The sequence below is a fragment of the Lutra lutra genome, chromosome 7 (assembly GCF_902655055.1).
Source record: "Lutra lutra chromosome 7, mLutLut1.2, whole genome shotgun sequence".
In the NCBI taxonomy this organism is placed as follows: domain Eukaryota; kingdom Metazoa; phylum Chordata; class Mammalia; order Carnivora; family Mustelidae; genus Lutra; species Lutra lutra.
Genome location: NC_062284.1, coordinates 92897513 through 92907088, shown reverse-complemented (window position 1 = coordinate 92907088; position 9576 = coordinate 92897513). Strand labels below are relative to the sequence as shown.

General features: G+C 36.9%; 1 long non-coding RNA gene across 1 annotated transcript in view; it reads left to right on the top strand.

Annotated features, from left to right (window-relative positions):
* Positions 1-2359: 2359 nt before the first annotated feature.
* The window catches only part of LOC125105112 (uncharacterized), a 272805-nt gene continuing 265588 nt past the window's right edge, over positions 2360-9576 (top strand). The window contains exon 1 of the long non-coding RNA XR_007128811.1: positions 2360-2445. This is a non-coding gene — a long non-coding RNA (uncharacterized LOC125105112). The remainder of the gene's footprint in view (positions 2446-9576) is intronic.

Genomic DNA, 9576 nt, shown 5'->3' with positions numbered 1-9576 from the left:
TCCTGATGTCCTCTGTGTTATTCCTTATGCTCCACAAGTAAGTTTGCCTTTCATTTCAATGGGGTAGTATTGATCCCCTATTGCAGTAGTATTGATCCATATGCAATATTCTTATTTTTTTGCAATATTCTTGAATAAATGCTTCCTTACCATTTTTAACAAGTATCCAGTACAACTTCTTTTATGACAATATAGAATTTAAAAATAAGTTATAACAACAAATTTTATTTGTATTAACCACTGTAACACATTAAAAAATATTAGTTGATGAATCATGGTTGCTGCGGTTACCCAGCCCAGATTTTCTCCTCTCTTGGAGTGGGCAGTAGAGCCCTGTAATGGTTAATTTTATGTGTCCACTTGACCAGGCCATGAAGTGCCCAGACATTTGGTTAAACATTATTCTGGGCGTGTACATCTTTGAGGACGTTTCTGGATGGGATTAACATTTGAATTGGTACACTTAGCACAGCAGATTGTCCTCCCCATGTGGGTGGGCCTCATCCAATGAGCTGAAGACTTACACAGAACAAAAAACCTGAATAAAAAGAAAACTCCTCCTGCCTGACTATTTTGGGACCTTGGTCTTTTCCTGCCTTCAGAATCAAACTGAAATAGTTGCTCTTTATTGGTTTTAAGCCTGCTGGCTCTCCAGCTGAAAATTACATCATCAGTTATCCTAGTGAGTTCTCAGGTGTTCAGACTGTAACTCGGCCTATACCATCAGCTTTCATGGGTCTTCAGCTTGCTTCCTGCAGATGTTTGAACTTCTTAGCCTCTATAATCATGTAACCGTAAGCTAATTCCTATGAATGAATGAATGAATATATACATATATATCTCTTGATGGTTGCTCTTTAGAGAATCCCGACTAATACAGCCCCATGGCAAATTTGGCTTTAGGTAGAGCTTCTTGATGGAACAAAGCATCTGGTTATGCTATTAGTAACATTTGTAAGGATTTGGATAAATATTAATCTCTTTTTGCAGATTCCTATCAGAGAAGAGCTATGAATGTCATAGAAAAGTATCCATTGTTTCTCCAAACTCTAAGAGAAGATTGAATGTAATATGTCAATGTCTTTAGGACTTTAGGATAATTTTAAGCAGGCAAACATGAGTCTCTGCTTTCCCTTCTTTTATCCCTTGGTATTGATCAATCTATATCTTCTTTTTCTTTTTCCTTCATGACATATTTTCCCCTCTCTCTCTTTCTCATTGTACAATATCTTAAAGCTCTTCCTCCTTTTTTTTTGATATACAATTCTTTTATTTCAAAATATCAAAAAAATTGCCACAAATACAAAATTATCAAATATATGTTAGAACCATCTCCTTTCATAAGAATTCATGAAAGAGAATGGTCACTAGGTGGGTGCACACTGAACCTGGAACTACACAGACCATTTTTAAGACTCATCTCTAACATTTGTTATGTGTTTGATTTCTGGAACTTTAAATCTCCTTGAGCGAGTAAGTTGCTCTATTTACTCAATGTGAGATTTCCACATTTAAATTTATTTGTAAAATTTCTGTGTCCCACTAAATAACACATGTGTAAGTGTCTTTCTGTAAAGAATAACAAAGTTATATTATGTTGTGTTAATTTTAAGGTATAAGAAAACTTTAATTAATTAGTTTTAATCTCCATATGAAAATGATAAGCTTGTGATGGTGAGGAATTATGTGACCCCCATTAGCCTGCCTGCTCAAGAATGAGTTCTACAGGTTATGAAAGGCAAGAGGCTGAAGAGCCAACCCTAGGCAGACAATAGGGACTTTATAACAAGACTATCTGAATGCTGAGTTTTAATATGATTTTCTTAGGACCAAGATACATATATTTGTTACCCGGTATCTGTAAGGTCAATAATATGTAACCAGAGAGTCCATAATATCTTTAAAGCATTATAACATGGCTAGACTTTTTATAAATTAAGATACTCGGTAGTTCTCTTTAGATCCTCTTTGATCTCAAAATGTAATTAAAATGAGAACTGGAATTGTGAAATTTTATTTTCATGAAAATTCTGTCTTTGTGTCAGTATAATTCTATAAACTATGCAGTCTCTGGTTTAATGTCCAATAGTTTCAGGAAATTAAAATAATTGAAGGCAAAAATAATTTGTTCATGTAATTTTCTCATCCTTAAAAAAAATTCAAACTATAGCCATTAGACGATTCCCTAAGTCATACTTATGTCTAACAAGTAAGTGATCAACTGATTTAAAATTAACTTACTAGTTGAAGAGGTAAAGCACAGAATATATTGCAATGTTCTGCTATTCTTTGAGAGTTGTGTATTTCTCACTATGTCTAAGAGGATATATCTTTTACTTTTTTTTTCAATGGAGAAGAGAAGATTCAAACCCTTTACACCTATGGAGACTTCATAGAACATGGGTCTACAAGTGTTGCTGTGTCTTTTTTACTTTGGAGACAAAGGTAATTATGCCAGTCTAAATCTTGGTGAGTGAAAAGGAGGGTAACAGTAAATATTTACACTACTTATAAACTATTATGAGTCACCTCTCAATTCTCCTCATATGCATGGATAACCAACTGAAAGCAGGTAGAAATTGGAAATCAAAAATTCAATTAACTTTCCTGCTGAATTTTGGTAACAGTTCTTTAATAAATGATGGTGATGATATAAAAAGTTAATGCATGTTGCTGAGAAGGTTGCTTGACTCTGGTCCAAATGGTTGCAAAATTCTCCATGACCCACATTTTATACTGAAAACTAAATGAAAAGAGGAGGACTGATTTAAAAATTTACATATATTTTGTTGGTCTTCATATTTCCTACACTAACTTCAGCTGTAGTTACAAAGTTAGATTTGCCTTTTCCTCATTTTGTCCCATTGCTCATTTTCTCTATTAAAAAATTTTTTAAGCACAAAAGAATCTTGGTATCTCTGTCACCTTTGTTCTGAAGACAAAATTGAAATACTGTGCTATATTAATTAGGCAATAATGGTTGAGATATAATAAATTACCTGAGAATTAATAGAAGCTAGGAAGTGCTGATGCCTTAGGGTAAGCCAATAGCTACTGATCTCTTAGTAAAACACAGATTTTTAAATCATTATTGCATTTCTGAGATAAGACAAAAACCAAATAATATGGTCCAAAGATTTTTATTCCTTGTTTTATAAACCTGTTTTCCTTATTCTTCTTTATATCTACTCTATTCTTTCACTGTGACTTTCTACTTTATTCTTCAATTTGAATAAAATATTTTTGTGCATCTGCTAAAAGAAAGGTACTGTCCTAAACACCACAAGGAATATAAATATTGTGAAGGCTCTCTTTGTCCTTCAAAGGCATACAACTCTGTGAGAATCTGTTCAGCTAGATGAAACATAAAGCTCACTGATACTACCATTACTCTAAAGTTATGAATTACAAAGGAAGAAAGGTAGCCAAACTTTAATTACATATAGAGGAATCCACTAAGTCCTCTGGAGAAAGGGTTAGAGTAGAAGTAAAATTTTCCCTGGGTCTTGTATATCAGTTAGGATAGTTTTGGTTTTGTTTTGTTTTTGTTTTTTTAATGGGTTGCAGAAAGCTCTACTATAGAGGCTTATGTAAATAAAAGGTTTAATTTTCTTGCATGACAGTAGTCTAGAAGTAAGTAGTCCAGGGACATTATAGCAATCCAAAATTTTCATGGAACCAAAAGTTTTCTCTTTCTGCTCCATCATCCCCAGTGACAACTGCTATGTTACAAATATAACACATGTTCCAGGAAATAGGAAGGACGGAATGAGAAAATTTGACACTTGTGTACTTTTATATTTCTTTTTCTTTTTTAAGATTTTATTTACTTATTTGACAGACAGAGATCACAAGTAGGCAGAAAGGCAGGCAGAGAGAGAGGAGGAAGCAGGCTCCCTGGTGACCAGAGAGCCCAATTTGGGGCTCGATCCCAGGATCCTGGGATCATGACCCGAGCCACAGGTAGAGGTTTTAACCTGCTGAACCACCCAGGCACCCCTACTTTTATATTTCTATCATACAGGTAGCACAGGTAAATCTAGTTTTTAGTTTTCCAGCCACTGGAGTAGGTAAGAAAATGAGAAAGGGATTGGAATCTGTGTTGAGCAGCCCAATTTATATTAACTATAACAATTCAAATCTTTGACTTTATACAACCCCTTAGAATTGGAAAGGAAATGGTATTACTTTCTGTCTTTGTCACTTCGGACTGCTATAATAAAAATACCATAGGGCACCTGGGTGGCTCAGTGGGTTAAAGCCTCTGCCTTTGGCTCAGGTCATGATCCCAGGGTCCTGGGATTGAGTCCCACATTGGGCTCTCTGCTCAGTGGGGAGCCTGCTTCTTCCTCTCTCTCTCTGCTTGCCTCTCTGCCAACTTGTGATCTCTGTCTGTCAAATAAGTAAATAAAACCTTTGAAAAAAATACCATAGTCTAGGTGGTTTAAACAACAAATATTTATTTCTCACAGTCTTAGAAGTTGGGAAATCCAGGATCAAGGTGTTGGAAGACCTGGTGTCTAGGAAGGTTGAGCTGCTGGCTAGTAGATGGCTGCCTTCTTCCTGTATCTTCATTGGCAAGGGATTTAGGGGTTAGGAGAGGAACAAAGAAAGGGAGGGAGGGAGGTAGAAGAGAGAGAGAAGCTCTCTGATGTCTCTAATATAAGAGAAGTAATCAAATCCTAAGGACACCACCCTCATGACCTAATTACCTCCCAAAGACCCCATCCCCAAATACCATCATATTGGTAATTAGGGTTTCAACATATGCATTTGAGGTGGGGTACATACATGCAGTCCACAACATTCTACCCCTGGACACCCAAAATTCATGTCTTTCCCTCATGACAAATGCATTTATTTCATGTCAGTACCCTCAAATGTCTTAACTCACTCCCACATCAATTCTAAAATCTTAAGTCCAAAGTCTCATCAAAATGTCATCTAAATCAGATATGGGTGAGACTTGAGGTACTAGACATCCTGAGGCAAAATTCCTCTCTAGCTGTGTAACTGTGAAATGAAACAAGTTATGTACTTCCAAAATATAGTTGTGGGGTAGGCAAAGAATAGATATTCCCATTCCAATAGGGAGAAATAGGAAGGAAGAAAGTGGTGATGGATCCCAAGTCAGTCCTAAACCTAGCAAAGCAAAATCAATTAGGTGTTAAGGTTTGAGAATAATCCTCATTGGCTAGATGCTCTGCCTTACAAACCCACTGAGGTAGTGGTTCCACTTTCAACAACTGTTGGAAAGCATTGCAATTGCCAGGTCCTGCCAAGTGGCCTCAAAGCTCTTGGTGGCTGTTGCGTGGCCTGTTGAAACTGAGGTGATGCCTTTCACCCTTAAAACCTGGAAGACAGCCCTGGTGATCTCTAAATCCCTGTTGGAGTCATTCTTCCCTTGTCTTGAAGAATAGAGCATATTCATGGTCCAATACCTCAATGGACCAATCCTGTAAAATCCAAGAAATCTGGTAGCCTTCCTTCATTTCTCCCATCTCCTTCTGCTTCAGTTCAAACCAGGTTTTCCTTTTAGGGGTAGCTGATTAAGTCTATGGTTCACATTGTACTAATCTTCTCCTTCAGAACAAACTCCTCATTTGTTGTTGGGTTTGGTTTTTTTTTTTTTTTTTGTAATATGGATAGACTGAGAATTTCCCAAATCTTTAAGCTATGGTTCCTTTTTGCTTAACAATTTCTTCTTCATTTCATTTCTCTTGTGCATTTTGCTATAAGCAGTCAGGAGGAACTAAGCCACTCCTTCCATACTTTGCTAAGAAATCTCCTCAACTGAATATCCAGTTGCATCCTTTGTAAGTTTTAACTTCCACAAAGCATTAGAACAGGAACACAATTCAGCTAAGTTCTTTGCCATTTTGGAACAAGGATTGGCTTTTCTCTATTTCCCATTGAACATGTTCCCCATTTCTGTCTGAGATCTCATCAGAATTGACCCTAATGTCCATATTTTAACCAACATTTTGCACAGGAGTATTTATATATTCTTTAGAAAGATGAAAACTTTCTCTACAGATCTCCTCTTTTCTTTCTTAGCTCTCATAAGACCCACCTTCAAAAATTCCTTTCACAACAATATTGGATTCTTCTGGCATGACCTTCAAAACTCTTTCAGCCTCTCTCTTTACCCAGTTGCAAAGCTATTTCCCATTTTCAGGCATTTGTAAAATCAGCACCCTACTCCTCAGTGACCATTTCTGGCATAGCTAATATGGCCTGCTATAACAAAAATTTCATAGACTGAATGGTCTAAACAACAAAGATTTATTCCTCACAGTTTTAGAAGCTAGGAAATCCAAGATCAAGGTGTCTGGGAAGAACTTGTTTTCTGGCTTATAGACGGCTGCCTCTCTCTGTATCCTCATATGGTGGGGGGAGAAAGAAAGAAGGGTGGGAGGAAAAGAGAGAGAGTGCATGAGTAGAGGAAGGGGCAGAGAAAGAATATTTTCAAGCAGGGTCTCTGCTGAGCATGGAGCACTCTGAGAGTCTCAATCCCAAGACCCATGAGTTCATGACCTGAACTGAAACCAAGAGTCAAACACTCAACCACTGAACCACCCAGGACCCTCTCTCCTGTCTCTTCTTAGAAGGCACTAATTCCATTTTGAAGGCTCTATTCTCAAAACCTAATTACTGTCAAAGCCCCATCTCCACATTCCATCACATTGGGAATTTGGGTTTCAGCATGAGTTTGGGGGATGCCAAAATATAGTCCATAATGTTTTCTCTATTATATATATATTTTATATATTGTATGTATATAATATATACATATTAAAACCCCAAAAGAATAGAAAAATTACTGGAAACACTATAAATAAAAACTGATGTCTGTCTTTGGGAATCAACTTTTTACAACTGTATAGAATGTCACCTTCTTAGCTTTCCCATACTCTAATCTTAACAAATATTTAAACATATGTGTATATAAAATGATATTCAATATGTTTAATAACCAGATTGACACATGCACTGATCAATCAGAATTGACCTGATTTTGTGCTCAAGAAAGTCCCAGAAGTCCCTGTTTTGCCAGGAATTATGCCTACTGCTACTGGGTCCTGGTTTGTGGAAGTTCTTCCAGGGTTCTTGGAGAGGCCTGGGATTGGAATGAGACTCTTGGGCACCCTGGGCAGGATGTAAACTGAAATATACTAGTATGTATCAGCTGAATATTGCAGTACTGTTTCTGAATTCTATTTCAGTGATTGATTTGTGTATTAATCCTGTATCAACACTACAATCATTTTTTTGGTATAAATGCAAATTTTTAGGAGCAATTTCAGATTTATAGCAAAATTGATAGAAAGATAATAGATTTCTTATATACCTCCTGCCCTTATGCGTATATAGCCTCCCTTATTATCAACATCACACACCAGAATTGTCAGTTTTACCAAAAGGAGGAACTGACACAGTATAGTCACCTAAAGTCTATAGTCTATAGTCTGAGAGATCACTCTTTGTGTCTTATAATTTATGGGCTTGTATAATGTATCCTGGCATACATCATCATTGTAATATCATAGTGCCCTAAAAATCCTCTGTACCTTCCTATTGATCTCTCCCTAGCTTCATGCCTACCAACCACTGATCCTTTTATTTTCTCCATAGTTTTGTCTTTTCTAATATGTCATATATTTGAAATGATAAGTATGTAGCCTTTTCATATTGGTTTGTCTTACTTAGTAATATGCATTTAAGAATCTTCCACATCTTTTTTTTAAAGATTTTATTTATTTATTTGACAGAGAGAGATCACAAGTAGGCAGAAAGTCAGGCAGAGAGAGAGAGAGAGAGAGGGAAGCAGGCTCCCTGCTGGGCAGAGAGCCCAATGTGGGACTCAATACCAGGACCCTGAGATCATGACTTGAGCCAAAGGCAGCAGCTTAACCCACTGAGCCACCCAGGCACCCAAGAAGCCTCCACATCTTAAAAAAAAGAATCATCTGTGTCTTTTTATGGCTTGACACCTTATTTCTTTTTAGTCCTGAATAATATTCTGTTGTCTGGAAGTACCACAGTTTATTAATCCATTCACCCACTGAAGAACATATTACTTGTTTCCAAGTTTTGATATGTCAGAAATTCATCTTGAAACCAGCAGCTATGCCTTCAGAATGTCTGTTACTGAATCTAAGCCAAGTTTTTGGTCTTGCCTGTATATGCTTCCTGCCAGATCCCTCATGTTGCGGTTTATAACATTCTGGTCAGGTACATAGGAGACTCGAGGCCAAGGTGAGCTCTGCTCCTGACTAACAATATGACTCAGACAATTGTTTTCTTACTTCTTCTAACAGAATCTGTTTATGTCTATAAGGTATTTTATGATGTATTATTTAAGTAGTTGTAATGGTAGGCAAAATAATGCACTCCCCACCCCCAGATGTCCACATCCAAATCCCTAGAACCTGTGAATATGTTGTTAAAGGGTAAGAGGAATTAAGGATATTCATAGAATTAAGGTTGTTAATCAGCTGGCCTGAGATAGGAAGGGTATCCTGCTTTATCCAAGTGTGCCCAATGTTATCAATGAGTCTTTTTTTTTTTAAAATCAATGAGTCTTTTTAAGAGAAGGAGAGCGAGAAAAGCAGGAGAGTCAATGTTAAAGTGGGAAGAATTGTACTAGGAGCCAAGAACTTCAGACAGCCTCTAAAGCTGGAAAAGATAAGGTAACATTTATTCTAGAGTCTCCAAAAGGAATTTGGGCCTGCCGATATCTTGGTTTTTAGCCCAATGTGACCCTTTCAGATTTCTGGCCTTCGGAATTATAAGATATTGAATGCATGTTGCTTTAATTCACCAAGTTTGTGATGATTTTTTTTTATAGCAATAATAGGAAACCAATTTAATTACCATTACAAACCTGTAACAGAAAACATTATTCTTGTTTTGTGGATGTGTAGAGGAGGCTTAGAGTTTAAATGGCATATTAGGGAAACTGGACCATTAAATACTGACAAGGAAATTAACTCAGGTATTTGAACTTCAAATCCAGTGGGCTTTTTATTGTAAATTGAGGTGGTTGGATGACAGGCTCTCTAAGGTCCTTCTAGCTGTAAGATATCATGACTTAATCTGTCAAACAAAGTCACAGACTAAAATGTGAGGATTTGTTGGCTGTGTATGTTTTAGGAGTTCTAAGGAGTGTTTAGGAGTTCTTAGGAGTGTTTCTATAGAAGAAAGGTTTTGTAGCAAAACAGGTGAGGGTTTTGTTTTGTTTTTCAAATGTGAGACTTGTAGCCTTTGCACCTGCCTCTGAAGTTCAGCTGCTTAGGCTCTTTCATTTAATTGAAGTAGTTCTCTCCTTCTGTGTCTGTTAAGGATTTACTGACCATTCACTGAACTGACTTTCTGCTGACAGAAACTAATTTTTGCTTAACCTGTTTCTTTTTTTTTTTTTTTTAAGATTTTATTTATTTATTTGACAGAGATCACAAGTAGGCAGAGAGAGAGTAAGGGAAGCAGGTTCCCTGCTGGGCAGAGAGCCCAATGGAAGGCTCAATCCCAGGACCCTGAGATCATGACCTGAGCTGAAGGCAGAGGCTTTAACCC